A 21,484-nucleotide genomic window follows, 5' to 3' on the forward strand; every position below is an offset into this window, starting at 1 on the left:
TTCGTCTCATTTTTCAGCACACTAGTAGGTCTAGCAGCGCACACCTAATTTTCTGCATGTGTGTGCTGACTAGTCAGCATGTACAGACTCTGGCCAGTCGCCATTTTGCCTCTTAGTAAAGCTATCAAAGGAACACTGGAGAGAGGTCTACTTTGTGATAGGATGGGGATATACCGCTCACTCATCTAAACATGAGGCATTTAGTCCAGGCATCTAGGCTAAGGAAGGAATAGGCAGAGGAGAGGGAGAGCCTTCCTTGGTGATTGACTTAACCACATAACTGAGAAGGAATTACCCTCTCAAGATGCTCACCTCGGTCCAGTGGTGAAAGGAGCAGCCTAAAAGGAGCAGCCTAGGCAACAGCGTCTTTTACTGGCCAGAGTTAGGTGAGATGAGTTTACCCTTAATTCCTCTATGTTTTTATTTTACTGCTTGTAAAGTGAGGATAATCTAGTTCTGTTTGGTTTTGCTTTACAGTGCTTTGAGATTCTTGATGTTAGAGTTACGCAAATGCAAAGAAGCATGATGTTTGGAATTGCTAAGTTAATGGGGCAGATGTAGTACTGGGGTTTTTGGAGTGGGCTTTATGTTAGTTAATAGATAAGAAGGAAGGGCTTGTTTTTAAAGCAGTGGAGTGTAACCTGAGATAAAAGTTCAGCACTGTACGCTGTCACAGATTTCCCGAATAACTCCAATCTGTGTGTCCCAGCTCATCTGAAAAAGTAATTCCTGCTCTTTCACTCTTTGGCTGGCGTGTCTCAAAAATGTTTTCTAGTGATGGCTGTCTCCCAGTCTGTGTCACTGCAGTGCCTAATACCTCAATCACACTGCAATCTCTAAACTCTACTGCAGTACAAAGAGTTTATTAACCGAAAACATAGTTTTGTATTATACGATGTATTTCAGAAACTTTGTTTAGTCTCATTTAACGTAAGAGGGCAAAAACCTGGATAATCCACTGAAACGGAAGAAAAGTGGAGGTAATTTTGTGCAAGTTTGAGGAAAGTATAGATAAAAATTATATATGTGCATCGTATTAGAATAACAACATCAGCTGGATCACGTGTTTTGAGGGGTATCACCTCAAGAAACAAATTTTACAACATGCAGTATTTGTACTAAAGTGTACTTGATTTAGAAACTCTACTGAGTAAATAACCAGTGAGTTAAATTCATCCTTGAATCTCTGGTTTTGTTAAGATTACAGCAAAGGTTAGTTTGGTCCACAACTATCCATTCAATTTTGCTGGTGAATTTTCAGCTAAAATTGTAAAGCCCCTTTTGGATAGTTTCCTTCAGATCTTAATCTGTACAAGCTTTATATTCTATAAAATATGAGGCATTCTTGTAATGGAGATATCTACCAGCTGCAATATAGCTCCCAACATGGTTTTAATTCAAATACTATATATCGACGTATCTCAGCTAAGGTTTTTACTAAATCAACTGTCCTCATGTCTTTAAAGCAGGGCGAATGTTAGAACTAAAAATGTCCTACTGATCTGAATATCTCAGTCTTCATATTGATTAATATAGTAGTTATTTTTGTAATAACATAAATTTTTAATTAGACCCATTCTTGTTACTCGGTTTCTGTGTACTGATTTTTACATATTAATCATTATAAAAAATAAATACTGTATCTGGAATGAATAATAGAAATTATAGGAAAAAATAAGGGAAAAAGTGGTATCAGGATCAGAGCTGTATTGTGGGTGTCATATTTAGTACTCTTTCAAGTGTGTACTCTGCTTCTAGTTCCCCTTATGTTTAGACTAGAGGAACCTATTGCAGCATGAAGGAACTGTTTTCTGTCCAGAAGTCATTGCAAAGTGGCAAATATTGCATTTTTAATGCCCCCCACTGAATATAACTGGGGAAGGATACATTTTGTAAGAGGTTTTGTAGATCATTTTGTTTTGCGGATTTTTTCCTAGAGGAAATGTGAACTGAATTTCTCTATTGTGAGACATTTTAGGGTATGCCATGTAAGTGTTGTACATGTATTGGAATAATTTTGAAAAATTCAGTAAAGTACAAGAATAAAAAGAATGTGAAATAGGCTCAATTTTGTTTTGTTTTTGTTTTTCAAAATAAAAATGGTTTTGAATGTCACTTGACAGAACACCAACTGAAGATACTGAGAAAAGCCTTGGAACTGATATTTTGTCAGGGATTGTAATAAACAGTAAGGATCCTTTGTAATAATACTGAAGATGCTTCACCAGTAGAAAAAAATGCTTTTGCTGTGATCATATATTTTTGCAAAACACAAGTTTCGTATTTACTAAAGTCTTAGCATCTGTCTTAGCTACCTCATTATAAAAGGATTTATAGATATATTGACAAATTACACAGCAGAAGAAATATAAAAAGTTAAAACATATTGATTACAAACAACATTCCTTGCCTTTTGATGAACTTTTCCTTCTTAACTGGGGTATCACGGGCTTTAGAGGCAACTGGAGACAACTTGTCCTGGAAGGCCATCATCCTTCCTTCATGCTGATATATTCACCTGTCAGACAATCTCAGAAAAACATATTTCTGATAAATGTGAATGATTCGCCTGTTAGAGATCAAGGGGTAAACTTAGGGCTAAGGTGTAAGCTCTCCCCCCGGGAAAGTTACTCTACCTACTTGTTGCAAGGGTATGTGGTAAAAAAAGCCACCTGTATCTAAAGTGGCTTAATTAAATTGAAAGTTAAGAAGGATCTGGCTGAAACAAATAGGCTAAATCCCTTCTTCTGCCCCTCCAAGGTAGTAAGAATCGCACCAGGACTGCTTACGGGTCTTTTCACATAGGCCTAGTTCAGGTGAGGCTGAAGGATTTTCCTTGATCTAGCCCTTACAAATGCCTGCCAGTGTAGCTTTGTTTCACTTTCTAAATAGGAAGAGCACGAAAACCAGTATACTTTTCCTCATAACTAGGAGCTAAAGTCAAAATCTCCTTTGCAGTTGTAATTTCTGAACATCAGTAAAACCAAAATGGCTATAGTTAGATAGCTGGAGTCCCTGCTCAGAGCTGCTCTCCAGCTCTTCCAGGAAAACTTGGATCTTTATTTGGCCGAGTACTTCCTTTGGTACCACCTGCTGCTCCTATGCACGGGGCATCCTCCCCTGGGGCTTCCAGCTGGCATTGTCTGAGAACACACTGGAAAGGCTGCATAATTCATGAGGACATAGCTAACTTACCTGCCTCATGAAAAATGTCCTGATAGCACTCCTAAACTCAGAGAAAGATCCTACTTTGTCTTTTGAGTCTGGTAAAATACAATAGGGTTTGGGGGGATTTGCTGTATGCTTTGTTGCAGTTGTCTCCGCTGTGAGACTTCAGCAATTAAGAGAGTCTTTTTTTTTTCCTTCAGCTGGACGTCTGCTGAGGCTTCCAGAGGAAGATTTGAAATAAAAAATTAAGAGAGGGATGTACACTGTGCGTATATCCCTAATTCTACATCTTTGGTCTACCAAAGTATTTATAAGCTAGCCTTTAACTCCATCATCAGATACATTTTAGTGTTTTCTCCACGTCTTCTGTTTATCCTTATATCCTTTTCTGTAGCATTACCTATACTTAGAAATACATGTATTACTTAAACACTGTTTTCTATGTGTCAAACAGAATTTGTAAGTCATTTATGTAAGCAGTGCACTGTAAACCATTTTCACCGTGTACTAAATGTGAAATATACAGCATAATGTGCTAATAAAATGTTACTAACATAAGTAGGCCACCTAAATTAGAGGCTAAGCCAGCTCTGTGATTAACTGTCTCATCTCCTGAATTGCACCTTTGGAAGGCTTTGGTAGGCAAAAAAAGTATAGTGTGTAAATATTGACAAAATTGTTAAGATCTAAAAGCAGGAAAAAACCCAGATTATGTTGAACCATTGTAGCAGTTAAGAGTAGATTAATAAATATGTTATCAGATGTCATATTTGTACAGGTTTCTAGAGATGATGAGGGAATAGTAGTATGTGAACACCTTGTTAAATATGATTGTAATGCTCCTGTGAAGGCCTCTGCTTCTGTGTGAAACTTCAGAATAGATTTTCAGTGGCATGTCTCTCATGTGCACCTTCAGCATATCTGCGTATGTCTTTATTAATCCAGGGCTTCAAATGCAATAGTATAGAATCATTTCCAAAGGAAAGCTAGTTAAGAAAATTTGTCTGAGATTCACAACCACATTTCTTCTGTGATCGTGATGATGATGTAGCTTTTTCTCTGGATGGTAATGACTGTACCATGGCCTGAGGTTACTGCGGAGGAGATGGCATTGTTTTACACTACTGAATGCTGGAGGCTTCAAAGGGTATGTGCTAACTTCAGCAGATACAGAAGTGTCGCTGTTATATCCAGCAAGGAACTTACCTCATTTTCAGCATATCACCAGGGAAGGGTGCATCAGATCGCACTGGGTTAGGCAGAACGATGTGTCAGAAGGAGGGAGAACATAAAGATGGACTCTGCTGGAGGTCAGGCCTAGAACAGCACCTCATCGCATCATCAGGGAGAGGCAACATTGCCCTTTTTTTTATTTGCAGCACAGTCAAGGTTTACTTCAGCAGGGTAGCTTTATTCAATAAAGAAAATGGGATTGTACCTTGGACTATTTTATGCTTCACTGTAGAATTTCTGTCTTCACCAGGTTCTCCCTCTGAATCTAGTGCCTTCCTAGCAGATGTACAGAAACAGGAGAGGGTGCATATGCCTCACAGGATTCTCATTTTCACTCAGTTGCAAGTCAGAAATAGCTGGCTCGTTCACTACCAAACATGTGAATACAGGCTCTTTATACTAAAACTTTTATTTCTGTATTTAAAATTCCACCAGGGTTCAGCGAGAGGAGGGTATTTTGGGGTTAATAAGAAAGGTGTATTCTTCAAAATAACCCCACCTCCAAAAGAAAAAAAAAAAGCCCACAGCCTTATAAAATATCTGGTTTGTGTCCTAAAATAAAGCATGTATTTCATGCTCTATAAGTCTGAGGTTTGTAGCTGAAAAGATTAAGTAAATAATTCAGAATTTGTTGTGTTTACCTGTTAATAATTAAGTAGGTTAGTCTGTGTACTTTTTATAGACATTGAGCTTTATTTATTTATTTTTATTTACTTGGCTCATGTTCTGATTTTTAAATTTGCAGAAGTTTCTGCCAAGGAAGAGATCATGAGAGAAACAGCATCAAGGAGTTAAACGTTGCACAGGAAGCAAAATCTGTAGGGACACATAGTCTCTGGAGACAGCGGAGAATTGTCATCTCTCATTTGCCTTCTGTGTTCCCTCAGACTAGTCTCTAGTGCTTTGAGGGAATTGAATTTTAAAGGTAATAATGCTTTTTCGGACAAAAGCAGCACCTTTGATTCCTACTTTGTGATGCCAGTGACCAGGAATAGAGGAGTCTGACTTTGTTATGAGGTGACATTTGTCTCATCTTAGTCAAAGGAATGTTTCAGCCATGTTCTGTTTCAGAAATGGAACAGAAATTTAAGGGAAAAAATAAGGTAACAGACATCATATATCTGTTTTCTTGTTGTGTAAGTTACGATCCGGTGAAAGATTGTAAGCTGATGGCTGTGAAGTCTGAAATCTTCTTTGTCGTTTGAGGAGGTACAGAGAGGCCAAGAGCAGTGTGAGCTGCTCTCTCAGACGCATGTAGATCCATCCATTGTGAGACTGCCTCCTGTGGCAGGTGACAGTTTAGTCCAAGTGGATCAGTCAGGGTGTCTTTGCTTTCGGCGGTAATGAACAGGCCAAGGTTCCCTTTGAACCTCAGTATCCGTCACTTGAGAAAAGAACATGATGAGCAGCAAAATGATTCTGTGCTCTCCATCCAGTAATTTTTGGTTACTGTTTACATAGTCTAGACCTAGGCATAGATTGAAACAGAGAATGAGAAGAGATTTGGTTTCGGGTTTGTGTTTGTTGTTTTTTTTCCCCCCTCCCCTGCCAGGCAGCGATCCACCCCACTGCTAATCACATTCCCTCCCTGCCTTAAGCAAAGTCATTGCTTAATTTTTTTGAATGTTTGAACTGTTCCTTTGGTCTTGGCAGAGTAAGATATCATTTGATATTTTCACTTACCTTTTGCAAAGGGGAGAGAAAGCACAGGGTAGTGAGAAAAGTCAGTTGAAATGATTGGCATTAAAAGACAAAAGCTGCTGAAATGTGAGAGTGATCTTTGGACTGTATATTAAAAATCAAAGATTTAAAAAGACTGTTTATGTGAGAATTAATAGCCTGATTTTGTTGACAGTTGAAGTCTTCATCTGTTGCCATGGCATGTTTTAATTCACTGTCTGCATTGGTATTTCCTTCTGAAGAAATACACAGGCTAGATGCTACTACCTCTGATATTAAAAATGCCATTTGCTTCTCATGTTCCAGGTGATGATTTCTGTTTAAGTAAAGTTATGGTACATAAAGTTAAGAGGAGGTTAACCTGGTAGGGAATGTTACAGATGTTCCCTTTCTCCATCACATGACTGTTGCCTTCAAAGGTCATTTTGTCCTGGGCTTAGACAGTTAAACCAAGTCTTCCGTGGAGATAAATATGGCCAGATAGTCCTTTTCAAATAGAATTTAGAAGTGCATGGGGAACTTAAATTGTTTCTGAAAGACTTTTTTATGCGTTAAGAATGGTACTGTAACACTGTTGTTTTGTTAAAACTTTTCTGTACTTGTACGAAGCTTTCTTTCCTGAAAAAAAAAGCCAATTCATATCCAGTTCATTATCTTATACTTGCAGGCCGGGTCAGTGGTCCGCTTTGGGCAGTTGTCGTCAGAAATTCTCCAGAATCTGTCTTTATCATGGAGTTTAATGCAAGTCATTTGATTTATTCAGGTTTTTTTCCTCCCCAGACAGACAAGCCTGACTCTCGAAACAAGTTAAAGAGATCTCAACTCTAGTTCTCAATGCACAGAAGTCCGTATCACAGAAAATATTACTCCAGTCAATAGTAATCGGTCTGTGGTAGTGAGTCCAGTGAAAGAGGTTCAACCAGCCACAAAGCCTGACCACTCAACATGGACCTTCAGTTCGAGGCAGAGGGGGAGTGGTGAGCCTCTGTGAGTCAATCTGTTCTGCTGTTAGAAGTACTGTCCTGGAAATGAGAGGATTTCAATCTCTAAGCCTGCCAGATTAGACTTTTCCATAAGCATTAAATTCACACACAAGTCTTTTTTTTTTTAAACAAGAGCATTGCTGTGATGCATTGTCCATTTTGCTAAGGACATACTTTACCCAATGTTCGTGCCAGGTTGACTGAATCTCAACAGAGACCAAGAGATTTACTGGTAGCCTCACAGTGAATCATTGTCTGAAACCCTTTCGGCTCCTATATTCTTAGCATTAATCAACAGCGATTCCTTTCATCCACTTGCTGCCAGAGTTTAGTTTGTATGTATGATGACTGTTTGGAAGGAATTGAACTGGAGTGATGCTAATAAAATTTATCTTATTCTTTGCATTTTGTTCTTGGACTATAGAGTCTTAAAAAGAGAAGATCATCGCGGTTATCATCCTATAATATTCTCTACCCCCTTGGTGAAAACTCCATAACCTTGAGAGAAAATGTAAATAAAATTGACACATACTTTACATATTCTTGAAGGGAATGTATTTATCTTGGTCTCACTTAATCTGATGATAGTTCACTGAATAGGATTTTTTTCATTAGTAGCAAATGTCAAAGGGCCATGCAGTTTATAAGACATTAACACAAGGAAATGAACAAGTATGTATAGTTCTTTCTTGTTTGCATTTGAACAGCAGTACAGTGTGCTGTTGTTACTGTACAAGCAATTGGCATAACAGAAGAGGCATTTTAAATTCAGCACTTTTTAAATTGTCCATTTCTATATTTCTTTTTTTTGAGGTAGATCTTGTTCTGGTTAGATATTTTAAAAAGCAGAGTTGGTAAGTGTACCTAATTTCCTTCACCCTTGAAAGCACATTTTTATGGGAAATTACCATGATCTACTTCAAGCGTCTCTGAGTACTGTGATATATTTTGTGACTTTGAGGTCAGTAAGCCCATTGTGATCCTAAGCTGAAAAGTATTTGCCTTTGCTTAGTATGTGGGGTTTAACTTTCGAGTGGACCAAAAGCGGTTTCCTGAGTTCCGTGCATGGTTTTTCACATCACTGATGTCATGTGAATGCATCAGATTTAGAGGGTATTACTTGATATGATAGAATTTGAATCACCAATAAGCTGTTGATCCAAGTGAAACAATTAAATGTAAACATGGAGGTTGGAATTGAAAAAAAAACAAACGAATGGCCTGTAATTTTGGATATTGTATGCTCTAGTAGCTGTTTTGGTCCAACAAATGACCATCTCAGGTATAAGGCTTCATTAATTTAAATCATATATTAAAATATTTTTAAAAACTATGTGGCAGAAATGTTGCATCCAAATGTTTGAAAAAGATTGATTAATGATTGTGAAAATAAAGAAAAGTAACCGTAACAGTTATACAGGCTCTTGTATAGCACTTTCTGGCAGTGATCACAACTGACAAAAAGATAGCTGTGTACGTCATGGGTAGTTGTACAAAATCTCAAATGCTAGTCGACCAGAAAAGGGAAACTGAGGCTTTTGACTTGGATTTAATCCTTTGCAGAGCTTGAGAAGATGATGTCTAAGTACCACCACGGGTCTGACTGATCCGTGGGTTTAAAATAGAAAATATTTTCTTTCACCTTGTGATCAGTTTTTCCAATGCTTTTTCCTGTCTTTTCATCTCTTCCAGATTCCCCGGTGCCACCCTCGCTTGCTGGGCTCACGCAGCAGAGCCATCTCTCGCTGCAGCACATAGTGTGCCAGCAAGTACAGGGCGGTTCAGTTGTCAGATGAGTTAGACATTAGGCAAACAGCACAGTTTCATACCTAATAGTATCGCTTAAATCAAACATATCCTCATGCAATACATCTAACAGCATTTAAAGGTCAAAATCCTATCCTCGTTACTCAATATTTTAGCCCTTCTGTTTTGCTTTATTCATTGTCTGCGCAGAACTGACAGACTATTCCAGACCATGGTTGTGTAATGTTGGAAAGCGCTAACAGCTGCCGTCCAGCATGTCTATTCAGGCAACTGCAGACCTTATGAAAGCTGAAGCGCATGCCTTAGTTCAAGCAAAATAAACCTTCTTGCCTGAAAGCAGTGGAAGCCGCCATCAAAAAGACTATGCTGTGTATGCTCAGGATGGACCCAAGTAGGTGGGGGGGCGGGTGCCATAGGGAAACTTCTGCAAATGCTGAAGCTGGGGCGTCGTTTGATGTGAAAAGAAATTGCGAGCGTGTCTCTGAGAAAGCAATGGAAGCACCCATGTAGTAGCCAGGAACTGGTGGGAAGTCAGGCTCCAAAATGCTGAGCCTGAAAGCCTGCTGGTGTTACAGAAAGCAACACTTTGTATCCTTTCTTTCTAAATGAGCAAGGGTGCTCCACAGAGCAGTTCTTTTCTGTAACAGATTGCTTTTAACAGGTAACAGATCACAGGTCCGTTAGCAGTTAAAGAAAATCATCCGAGGATTGAGGAGACAGGTCTGCAGCAAATAAGCGCAACTGAATCAGTTCTGCAGTATGACAAAGGGGTCAAAACCTCAGCGATTAAAATGTCTTTGAGTCTAGCTTTGAAAACCCCTCACCGGAGAAGGACTAAAGAATACCAGTAGGCTTAGTTAGCCCCGTCCTGCCATACTCAAGCAGGTTATTGGCTTTGGGCACAGGTCTTAGGTAGGAGGTCAGTGCTTGGGGGGAACGAAGGGGTCTTGCTGCTCCTGCGAGGAAGCGAGAAGCCTGGCTGGAGTGGATTCGGGCATTGCAGTCTAAGTGAACCTCTCATAACAGGAGTTGGAGATTATGCCAATCAGGTCCCTAAAACATATTCTGAATTGGTGGAAGGAGAGTGTCCAAGTCTTATTTTCAGACTTCAAAATACTTACTCTTTCCTCAGCTGTTTGGCAGCCAGTTCTGAACATTTTGGTAATTAGTGGTATATGGTATTGAGTCTGCTTTTAATTCTTTTTTCAAAATGCAGCCTATAGAGAGGTTTTCTGAACATTTTGATCATTAAAGCCATTTATAGTTGAAAGATGCAAAGACTTTATACACAATTTTCTTATTAAACGAACACACAAACCTCTTCAAACTCTTGACCTGTTGGAGTACATACCTGTAACTTTTTCCACAAATGCATTTGAATAGCAAACATAAGTAGCAAAACTTTGGTTGTGACACTCATTTGTTTTATCTCTAACAGGAATGAAACTATGCTGAACAGAAAAACAGAGAATTTTTTTTTAACATGGAATCTTATTAATTTGGTGTTTGGATGTGTAGCTTTTCTCTCTGAAGGATGCATATAATGTGACATTTCGGATACTAGTACATTTGGCTTATTTGTTCGTCACCTGTGTACTAAAGGTGAATGCGTAGGACTTTGTTTTGTCTTCCTTCAGATACCTGTATGTTTATATATATACAGCGTTCCACCCACTTCCCCCACCGAATGCCTAGCTCTTTGACTGTTATGAAAACTCAAGGTGTTGTGTGTGCAAATCCCTAAACATAAGCATTTCTTTTTCTTTACAGCAGCATAAGAAAGAAGTGTTGAGAGCTGCTCTTAACCCTTTTGGAGTCCGAAGTCAAAAGGTAAAACCAAATGCTAGTTTTGGGGTTTCTGAAGGTGTAGATATCATAATTGTTTGGAAATGCTATTTCCCTATCACATTTGAACTGAGATTTCCCACAGGAGAAAAGCAGGGATACGGTAAGAAGACTCAAAACATTATTAGACCTCTTTAAGAGCACCAGCATATCTGGGCATAAATTATACAGGTAAGTTACAACTGGTAAACTGCAATTATCTGTTTTACTTAATATAAAAACATTGGCAATAAGAGTCAGTGGGACTTTCAGTAGGGTTTAATATTGCTAAGGATTTAATGATTTTTGTCTCACTATAACTTGACAGTTTTTATGATATATAAAGATTTTTCAAATTACAGTAAGACAAATCCTGTAGCTCTTTTCTCAGGCAAGAGTCCCTCAATGGGAGTTTTGCCTGAGTGAGAACTGAATGAGGTCTAAATAATTAGCAATTAAAATATTCAGTTATTGTGCTACTGTATATAACAAAGCACTGGAGGTATTAAAAATTGCTAATCTCCTCCTTATTAAAATGTTAACTGCTAAACATAATACAGCTTTGCATTTTCTATCATTCATTTTTGCAGTTGATTAGTAGAGGTGAAATGTTTGTGACAAATAGTCATTTGAACTTTTAAGGGATTGACTTTGTTTTCCTGGCATTTTAGTTAATATTTCTGACTGAGTTAATTTACCAGCGGAAGTGTTTGTGGAAGCTGTGGATTTTAGTCAAAAACTAGATAATGTACAGAGAGTAACTTCTGATGTAGCATTCGTGAGTATTTGCAGAGGAAGCCAGATGGTAAGCTACTCATCAGGAGACAGAGCTAGGCAATTTAGGTATCCGATTTGTATGTGTTTTGATTAGCAGCTCCTTGTAATGAACTCCAGTAATAGGTTAAGGATTGTCCGTAGAGTTTTCTGGGTAAATAATTTTCAGTGAGACAGTAGCATGTGAACCATTCAGCAACAGGTTAAGAAGCAAAGTTGGTGAAGTCGTTCAGTTGTGCACCCAGCTCTGCTAATGAGCACGTGAGCTGTTTATTGCTAGATGTGTGCTCTCATCCTACTTCACTGCACTAAAGTATAAGGAGTAAGATGCATCTCCTGTCTCCTTCATCACATAGCAGCAGCAGCAGGATGTGTGGAGAAGGAAAATGGTATTTGATGAGTGAGAAAGGAGTGGTAAGTGAAGGTGATAACTGGTAGAGGAAGAAGGTGAATTACTGGAAGGATTTTGTGACAGGTGAATTTCCCAAGGGAAGGCGACTCCCTCAATACTGTTTCTCCAATAGCTGCTCCCTGGAGTAGATTTTATTACTTATTACGCCTAAAGTTTGGGTTTTTTTTCTAATCTTTCTGAAGAGCCATTCTAGGCCTAGGCATTTAATTGTGCCACATAACATCGTTGGCAATTCAGGCCATGATTCTGCAAGGATTTACACATGTATTTTACTTACAGCATTATGAGTAATTCTGCTGAAGTAGATGAGAATAATTGCAGTACATAAAGTTAAGCATGTATATTAGTCTTTGTAGTAAAAGAGGTGTAGTTTCATTTATTTATCTATTTTCAGTGAGGGAAGTTATTTTTAAAAATACATAAATACATGGGGGTTTCCACCAATTTTGTAGCAAGTAAAGAGGAGGTAGATGGTAACAAAATAAGCTTCTTTGCTTGTTCCCATATCCGCAGTTTTGTTAGGTTCTCAGCTGTAAAGTGTGAAAAAGAATAGGCTGCTATCATTTTCCCTTTTACATGCACAGTTAAACCTCCAGCTAGAATGAGATGATCATATGATTTATTATAGAGGAGTGAACAGGACAGAAATCAAACAGGAAGGCATGTGTGCTTGTGTGGACTCTTGTTTATAATTTCATCAGATTGGTGCATACCTCAGACATTTTATTTAGTGATAAGATATGCAAATTGTTCTGGAGCTAGCAGCAATACTTTCACCTGAATGTCAAAACTGACAGAGATTTTTAAATCAAACCTCAACAACAACTTGTATTTTAAGGCAAGTATTCCTGAGATACAACCACCAACTACAGGCGAGTAAGTGCAGAATTGTTTTCCTACTTTCCTTCATACTGTTTTCCTTCCTTTCTCATTTACCTCCATGGAGGAACAGGGTTGCAGGTTTACCTGTAAATACTGGGTGTAACTATGGGCAACAGTGCAGAGGAGCTATAAATTTATGTGGAAGTATGTGCAAAGCACAGAAAGGCAGATTGAAACTGGGGAGACTTATGAAATTAGATTTACCAGAGAAGATATCTTCTGGTTTTCCAGATGCCTACATCGCACCTTTCATATCTGTAAAGGAATGGGTAGTGCAAACTCTTTGCTTAAACTGCTTTCTCTCTCTTTGGTTTTAGTTTTATTGCGTTTGTGTCCTTAAATCAGAATGTGGTGGTAGAAGCCTGTGGATACAGCAGAAGGTTTGGACGATAGCTTTTTCCTGAGATTGAGAACTGAAATTCCTCAAGGCTGTGATGTTTAGCTGCTGGTGTTTTGAGTTGAGTGTATATACATTCATGGGAGAAAGGGTGCTACTGAAAATACAGCTTGGATTTAAATGTTAGGTGTGTTTATTTTTGGAACCCTTGTTCAAGTCAGTGCCCACTGCCTATAAAGTGGTAATCCTGTGTATTTTGCCCAGGTTTGGTTCCTCCTCTTCTTTCTGTGAATGTGTGCACATAAGTATGTCCAAACTCTTCCATCTGAAGTTTTCCTAGGGCTTTTTTGGCTTGTTTTCTTCTTGTTGTTTTTAGTGTGTATACCTATTAATCAGAAAGATATCTGGAAACATTTAACAAAGGGTAACAAGTATTCCTGTATCTGTGCATGAGTGTATATGTCTGTGTGTGTGTGTGTGTGTGAGTGATTAGAGAGATTCTGAAAGATTTTTGTTTGTTTTTTATTACATGCATAGTTGTTTATGTTGTTCTGGCTCTCTGCATTCCCTTATATCACTTGGTCATTGTGTCGTAATAAATCATCCTGTGTGACAGCTTAAAATTTCTGGTCAGTTGCTTTAGTTGGTACCAGCCTCTTCCAGGTGGGATTTTGCTTTCCATGTTTAAATAAGAACAACATTTTTATTTTCCTACAGAATGAGAAAAAGGATTTATATGTGTTCATGATTAGAAAGATATGACCTGTCCGTACAATATAAGTCCCATAATATATGCTCATGGACCTGAGTCCAATAGCTTTCAGGGTCCCCAGAAGTACTCTTTGTGGAAAAGGACTTCCAAAATACTGAAGGCTTACTACTTGTGCAGATTTAGGCCACTGCAGAACATTTTGTTTACAACAACTAATTCTAGGACCTACTTTGGTGTTGCGGATACTTAACTCCTACCCACTCAAACGGAGGCACTTCAACATAATTAAAGTAAATGCATAATCCACACACAGAGCAAAGCCTTTCAGAGGGAAAGTGAGTTTATTGAAAGAAAGAATTTGCCTTTTTTTGCTAAATAGTTTCTTTCAAGGTCTTCTTAAGTAAGCAGCAAATGCTTTTGATGGAAAATAAAAAAAACCCTGAATCTTTGATTGTTATTTATGCCGTGGCTTATGAAGTTAAGTTATTGAAAGATAGAAAAAAATCAGATGGAATTTGTTTTTTCCAGCTGAAGTCCAGGCAGTAGTGTATTGACTCTCTGCAAAATGCTGACTGAGGTAGCACCAAGAGAAATACAGTTTGTATTGCGGTATGTTCACCTTTAATGCACTGCTTTAAAAGAATTGGAAAGATCTGAAAGAATTTGGAAGGTATTTCTGCAGCTTGCTGGGGACTGCAGGGTAAAAGCACCAAAGGAAGGGGAACAGCTATGACGACACTGATTTTTCCCTGATTGGTGCTAGGGATACTCATGGTTTAGTCTTTCACCACCTAAATGCATGCACTTTAGCCATCTGCTCCACTACTAAAACCGTGTCTGCCACTATCAACGATAATACTTGCCAGTTGCCATTAGAGTTATTTGCTTGCTGCTGTATACGGAATAATTGTCTATAGCTGATACCAATAATCTTATTAATCTTACCAAAACCTATGCATACATATTTGATAAATGCTGATACTGGAATCTGTCATGTTCTTTCAACATCAAGCTTAAAAGAAAATGTCTCTTCTTGCACATCTTCGTTATGTGCAAACTCCAAGAGGGGAAATTCAGCTTCTTTCTTATGTTGACATTACATTTGCTGGTTTTTCTGTGCTGAGTTTGATTCCAGGCATCCAACAGCATTCCAGAGGGAGAGGCGACTGGCATCGCAGCCTGCACTGCTGCTGCTCTACTGGTCAGTGGGCTAGTTAATCATTACACTAACTTCTTCCTCTTCCTTCATAGCTGATTGCTGCCCAGGGGACATGGGTTACCGCGGTCTGTCTGCCAACAAAAAGTTCAGTGTTACGTGTGCCTCTGTGTTTGTGTTTACCTGCATGCATATGCATTGTGTTGTTCAGTAGATATTCTAGTAACACTAAAAATGCAACGCCAGTAGACCTATTTTCTATATAAAAGGTAAAAGTGGGAGAGGTAATGTTTTACTCTCCCTCCTTTACCGTTTTTGAAAATGCATGTGAAAGTATTCATCTCTTTAATCAACACGCTGGCAGAACAGGTTTCCTCATTCAGTGCTTTAAGAGTGGAGTTTCAGGATGCTAAAATTCTGTTTCTTAGAGCACACATTTCAGTCGTGTGCCAGTGATTCATGTTGATTTGCCAGGGGCTGTGATCTGACAACTCCTCAATGAAAAAGGCAACCTCTCTGTCCACTGGGAGTGAAAAAGTATGGGCAAGGGATAGATGTCAGTGAAGTTTTGAGATTCAGAAGAAGGTATTTAAACCACCATGGTTCTTGCTCAGATGTGTGTATCTGTATTAATTGCCAGGGTGGAAGCCAAGAAGCAACTTTCCTTTCGGTCATTCTGATTTTGTTTTTCATCTTAAGGGCAGTTCATCTTGTAATATCTGGAGGATGTGGCACAGGTTACGCTTGGCATTTTTGCCACATGGAACAAAATTTGGTATTAAATTCTTTCTTCTGTGCCAGTGAGTTGGTTTACCTTCACTGGAAAGAATAAATAGCAATTCTGCTGTCCAGATGTCAATATTCAGGTGGCCAGACAGATTAAACTTCTGATCTTTAATATTTCTGGTGTTTGTTTTGGGAAAGTTAATTTTCTTCAATGGGTAGCTCAGGACAGTGAAATTTTTTGCTCCTTCTCCCAGTCAGATTTCTGTTTTGTTGTCTTTTTTAAACCCAGTAAGCACTTGGCTTCCATGGTTTTCCATACAAGTAGAACTAGGGTTGACCAGGGACTACCTGTCAAAGGAAGGGTTATATCCTTCATCTGTGGCAGAAGATTTTCTCTTCAAAACATTACTGTGCCCCACAAAGTTCAATAGATGTATCTTTCACTGAGTAGTACCCTGAAATCCTTTTCCCCTTTCTTCCCTACCTCCCACCCTCCTTCTTGCCTTCCCTCCCTCCTTTCCTTCACCCATCCTTTCCCTCACTTTCTCTCCTTTTCCTTCTCTCTTTCTCTCTCCCCCTCTGTCTCAGTATCTCTGTCTTTCTCTCCCTGTCCCCTCTTTCTATCAGTGGACATCTGTTCTCCTGTCAGAGCTGAATCAGACGTTTGTATGGTGACACTGTGGTGATGCTGCTGAACACCTTCCATGTTCGTTTTGTAAAGCTTCCCGTCAAAACCAACCATAGGTTATGCAATAGTATGATTAGCAGAGCAGCACGAAGGCATAACTCAGTGCTGTCGGCAATGTGGGTCATTAAAAGACCAAACCCCTCTTCCTCATGTACCAGCAAATAAAATAGCAGACGACAAAATGAGAGACAGCAAGAAGTCAGCAGCAGTGTGAGCTGCACCATTTACTTGGCAGCAGCACATTTTAGTGCCAGGCAGATGAGGAAGACCATTCTGACTCTGAAAAACAGCTTTGAGGCCATTTTAGCCATTCCCTCTGGTTGTTTTGAATCAATCCTGTATCATTCTTACTGATATTAATAGGACTTTGGGGATTATACAAGTCTCTTTGCCATCAAAAGGCATATCTTAAGGATGGTAGAGAGAATACACAAAAGTAGGCAGAGGCTCTTCTGAGAGACAAGCAGCTGAAAACTTGTATTTTCTCTGGCAAGAAAACGATATTGAAGGAAATAAAGAAGCAAGAAACATTGTTACTCAGTCACTCATAGAGAATTTTAATCACCTAAGGAATTTTCCTTTAATTTTTTAATAACCTGAATTATGGTCATTTGCAGAACTTTGATCGGCAACTTCTTCCTTACTTGGAATTAATATATCTTTACCATAATGTTTATAGGCACCTTTAAATGTTCTTTATGAGATGGGATTGCCTCAAGATCTCAGTATCCGCATCCAAGAGTTCTCTTGTAAGTTATGTTCTAACAGTTTGATTGGTATGTGGCTAAAACACAATGTTCCAGTCCCACTTGCTTGGCTGGGCTATAAACATGAAATGAGCCATTTCAACTTAAGCTTTAAGCCTCCTTGTGATTCTGGAGGCCACCAGACTGTATGTCTTTCAGGTAACCCCCTCCACCAAGACTGGAGATTCTCATCATTACTTTAGGGATCATCGAGGGAGAGTCTTTCTCTTTGTTGAGATGCTATACTGCAGCAGAGATTCAATTCATTTAGAGGTGACTGAACCACCCTAGATCTTGGGAAAACAATTATTTTTGCTGAAGCAAACTCTGGACGTTTGAAAAATAGCTCTTTTTTTTAATTATTATTTTGCAATTAGTTTTAAAAAATCTTTATCCTCCCAAGGTTCTTTGTTATAATTGGTGAACCTGAGCAGAGAGGTGTGTAGAGGCAACACTGTAATGGGAAAAACCTAGTTATTATCCAGACTGATGCAAGTAAGCAAGCCCGCCTTCCTCCCAGGCTTTCCAGAAAGGTGTAGGGGGTTTTTTCCAACCAGGTGCCTGGGGAGAGGAGCTGCACAGATTTTCATAGTAATGCCCACATCTGTCTTTCTCTCAGGGAGATCTGCTTCCTAGGGTTTGGAGATCTATCTGCCTGTGGATTTTTGAGGAGACAGTTACACATGTATGTACACTGAGCGTCAGTGGCCTGCAGATAATCCTTCTGTCTCTAACTCTAGGACTGTGCTTTAGTAAATTAGGTTAATGATCAGTTAGACAAGCTTTGTTTATGGCACTAACTGAAAGGCAGCAGCAGGTGAGAAGTAACTTGAATATGCCCTCTCCTGGTGTTGGCCAATTGTATTAAGTGCTGGTTTTATTCTCCAGTTAGATTTCCCATAATGTATCCTTGAAATCATGAGTTGTTTAAATTTTCCAGATTCTGTAGGATTTTAAGTCATTAAATTAAGCGAGCTGCTGGATTTTGTATTCAAGCAGTCAAGTGACCCCTCCTACTTCTGCTGCCTTCTTGGATACGAAACCTTGCCAATTTTCCGAAGAATATATGTGCATGTCAATAATTTTCATCTCATAATGGAGTCCATGCTTATCTGAATATAGATGTCTTAAATTGCAAAAGGAAGAATATACTGTCACTTTGAAAGCAGGTACCTTTTCCTTCTTGTTATATAGCTGTTAGCAGTTTTACATAGTGTTTAAACTTGTATTTAATTGTTTAGATCACGTTTTTTGGAACATGGTGTTGAGAAGGAAAGACATCAGTTGCAAAATCTCACTTCTCTTCTAGAAGCCTTTTCCCTAACATCACAGGATGGGCGTTAAGATTAGTTTGGCACATTGTAGGAATAATACATATAAGCCTTTACAAAGAGGCTTGAGTTTAGATTTTCAAACCTGTACAGTCAAAGTGTGTCAATTGGGATATAGCTTCCAGAATTACAGAGTTTAGCCTTTAAATACAATCTTACTTTAGTAACTGATAACTTTGACAATCAAATACTTGCGTGTTCTTTAAAAACAAAAAGCATGATTTAGCTGAAGGTTTTCCCCCTTTTTTGAACAATTTTCTAACCAGAGATTTTTTCTTGAAGGCTTGCCAATGGCAAAAATAAGGAGGGAACATGTGGACTCATGCAGAGTGCTCACGAGGCCAAAAAAGAAAACAAAAAAAACCACCCCCGACCTCCTAAGCTATGTCTGAGCAAACTTCACATTTCTCTGATATGAACAAAATGCAGAACTCACTTCTTACTGCTTTGGAAAAATCAAATGAACTAACCTCTCCATTTACAGAACAATTTCTCTGCATGTTCGACTTCCATTTCTCATTGCAAGTCAAACAGCTTTGTTTTTCAGCACTTCTGTTGCAACCTGAGTCCCTTGTGCACACACACAAACCCCCCTAAATCCATGCATCCTAGGGAGTCAAAGATTTAGGAAGGTGCATTTTTCATAGGTGGTTATAAATATGTATGAAAAAATTCCCATCGCATGAATTTCCCAAGGGGGTAACACATGAATTCACAAAGGAGAATGTTACGGCAAAAAGTAATGAAGTAAACTCAAATCTAGATCTTCCTTTTAGAAAGACACAGACTGAAGTAACAACATTACAGAGAGGCTGAAAACAGAGCAGTTGACGTAGAACTGGTTTTGGATTTGAGGTTTTGCTTTTACTGGTATAGAGTTATAAGACAAGGTTGGCAACATCTTCAGTTGCCTCTAGAATCTCTTTAGTTCTGGAAGATACCTACTAATGAAATATGAGTGAGACAAGAAGTCTTCATTGTTCTGCTTAACATCAGGGTATTAATTGTTAACACAGCTTTTGATGAACTAAAAGAACGTAGTAGCTCCTGCAGGAAATGCTCTTGGGGATGATCCCTGCAAACTGGGAACAAATGCTTTACTTTATCTTAATTTTTTTCAAGAGGAGGGGCTTGGGGAACATCTGATTTTTGGTTTTGAGTTGGTTCCCCCCCCCCCCCCCCCTTTTTTTTTCTCTAGTGCACTGCAAGCACTAAAATATTGGACAGTAAAACTTTCTCCTTACACAAAGCTGTCATTGTTTTAAGGCCATTCTGCTCCCTCTGAACCTGTGTTGAAACAGGTGCCTCACTCGGTTGGCTCTCCTGGAGCAGTTTTATGGATTAAAGCACCACATGTACCACGCACAGTGGCACTATTAACAGCGCAGAATGAGGCTGGGAGAAAAACTCATATAGGAGCTACACACCTAGGTGCAGTTAGTAAACAGAGACAGTTACCCTCATTAAGCATAATTAAACCTAATATTGACTGTAAACTGTTACTTACCTTAAACTTCTCTGCAGACATTGTGGGAAAGGGATTAACTTAGCAGATAGGTACACTAATTACTACCTTCTTCACATTAAAGTTACCATCAGGAAGGCCTATATTCATAAATAAAACATAGTAGGGGATGAGAGACTGAGAAATATGTAAATTCATTTGCAGAAAAAGAGACCAAATTAAAAAAAGAAAGTTGAGTGATGCTACTGGAAGCAAAATGGCACTCTAGCTAATTACCATGAAAAGTACGATAAATCATGGACGTGTATCCTTGACTTCTGACTGATAGAGCCTGCAGAGTGCAATCTCTCATGCGTAGCTGCCTCTGACTGATTTAAACCCATACCACTATCGGGTTTGATGGGAAAGCACAAAAGTGTGTTATTTTATTTCCTCGGGTATTGTTGCTACCTCTTTCTCCTAGAAATGACTTGCAATTATTGTAAAAATACAGTCTGATTTCTTGTCTGCAGAAGAATTGTTGTTTGAAGCAGTTGACAAACAAAGGCTCCAAAGATGGTCTAGTTATGGTTTAATAGCTGTATTTTCAAATGCAATTGATCTGGTATATTGAGTCAATTATAGAAATATAATAAAATTTCAAGGGAGGGGTTGCTTTTGCTTTGGTATATTTGTTCTCATGGGAGAGATCTTATGTCCCACAGACAAGATCAAAAGTCAGAAACAGTCTTATTTATGACTTTCTACTTGTTTTCTGTAGAATTCTAAGTGAGTCACAGCGCTGCTTGGTGCTTCAGCTTTTTCATCTGTTTCCTCCAAAATTTCATAGTTTTCTGCACTTTACAGTCCCTGTAAGGGGCTGCACACACTTAGGATTATTCAGATGAGAGAGGTTTTCAGGATGAGGCCATGCCATGTGTTATCGTGTCAGTGCTGTTACTGCTTAATCCTGTAAACACTTTACATTTTAATACATTATAATGATGTGATTGCTGTTTGTGGGGTGTTTTCTGTTTTCCTTGGATATCTGTCCAGAGTACTTCTTGGTTGAGTCATATCAGAATAAAAGTCTCTTCTGCTGAGCTGGCTCATGCCAGAATCGTGGGAGGACAGACTTACCCTGAGCCTCCCGAGCACAGCATCGCCTAAGCCACAGGAACAGGAGAAGCTTGAGGACACTAGTATTTAACACCCAAGGTGGAAATTTACCATCACAGTGGTATTATTATGTGGATATTTTAACACAAAATTATTATTGGCTTCTCAGCGTTATCCTTTAACTTTTTACAAACTTCTATCACTGGGCACACAAGAGAGGAAGCCTAATATTTGTAATGCTCATAGTGTAGGGTTTTGCTGAAAGAAGGAGTGGCCAAAGTGAAGTTGCTAGTTGAACATCTGCAGATACTACCTAGTGAGTACTTTTTTTTTGTCTGTTTTGTTTCTCTTTTTGGTTTCTTCTTCCTTCTAGAGAAATTTATCCCTCTACTATTGATGTGATGTGCAGATAGGAATGTGTGGTTTCTAGGTATAGGTATTATGCTTCAAGAAAAAATACTAAGTAATTAACAGTATTTTCTTGCTCTGGTAACCCTTATTT

General features: G+C 38.8%; 1 protein-coding gene across 3 annotated transcripts in view; it reads left to right on the forward strand.

Annotated features, from left to right (window-relative positions):
• The window catches only part of ZBTB20 (zinc finger and BTB domain containing 20), a 465,440-nt gene that overhangs the window by 51,328 nt on the left and 392,628 nt on the right, over positions 1–21,484 (forward strand). For all 3 annotated transcript variants that reach the window (XM_064466348.1, XM_064466339.1, XM_064466328.1), the window contains exon 2: positions 10,602–10,661. The gene's annotated coding sequence lies outside the window, so the exon portion shown is untranslated. The remainder of the gene's footprint in view (positions 1–10,601; positions 10,662–21,484) is intronic.

This window comes from Phalacrocorax carbo, chromosome 1, assembly GCF_963921805.1.
Source record: "Phalacrocorax carbo chromosome 1, bPhaCar2.1, whole genome shotgun sequence".
NCBI classification, from domain to species: Eukaryota; Metazoa; Chordata; class Aves; order Suliformes; family Phalacrocoracidae; genus Phalacrocorax; species Phalacrocorax carbo.